Source organism: Plasmopara halstedii, assembly GCF_900000015.1.
Source record: "Plasmopara halstedii genome assembly, contig: Scaffold_42, whole genome shotgun sequence".
NCBI classification, from domain to species: Eukaryota; Oomycota; class Peronosporomycetes; order Peronosporales; family Peronosporaceae; genus Plasmopara; species Plasmopara halstedii.
In genome coordinates this window covers 875,177-875,678 of record NW_020186963.1, presented here as the reverse complement: position 1 = coordinate 875,678, position 502 = coordinate 875,177, and positions in this window count along the sequence as shown.

The window sequence follows — 502 nt, the reverse complement described above, 5'->3', positions numbered from 1 at the left end:
TCGTTTCCCCGCGACGAACCAGACTGGTAGGCGTTGGGGCGATGGTTCGAAGAACCTTAACGCCTTGCGCAGGGGGCAACCGCTCCGAAGATGACGGGTGTCTCCACAGACAAAACACCGTCGTGTGTTTGCATGCTGCCCGGCAGCTCGGAGATCTGCTCCCTCGTCCTCAGCATAGCTGAGATCCATGGGCATAGGCCCGCTCGACGAGCTGGATTGTGCATTCCAACCAAGTCGTGCCGACTTGAAATTGAATTCGGCATTTAATGCCACATTCACCGCTTCTTCAAATAAAGACGTATGGACACGGAAGACATCCATTCTGGCCACACCAGTGCGGAGGCCTTCCATAAAGACGGTCACTGTGACCGCCTCTGGGAGGGTATCTGCTGCCATCCCGGCAATGAGAGTACGCATCTCTTGGACAAAGTTCACCAATTCCTTGTTGCCCTGTCGGGTGGCAAGGAAGCGCGATTGTACACGATATGCCTAATTAGGCGGT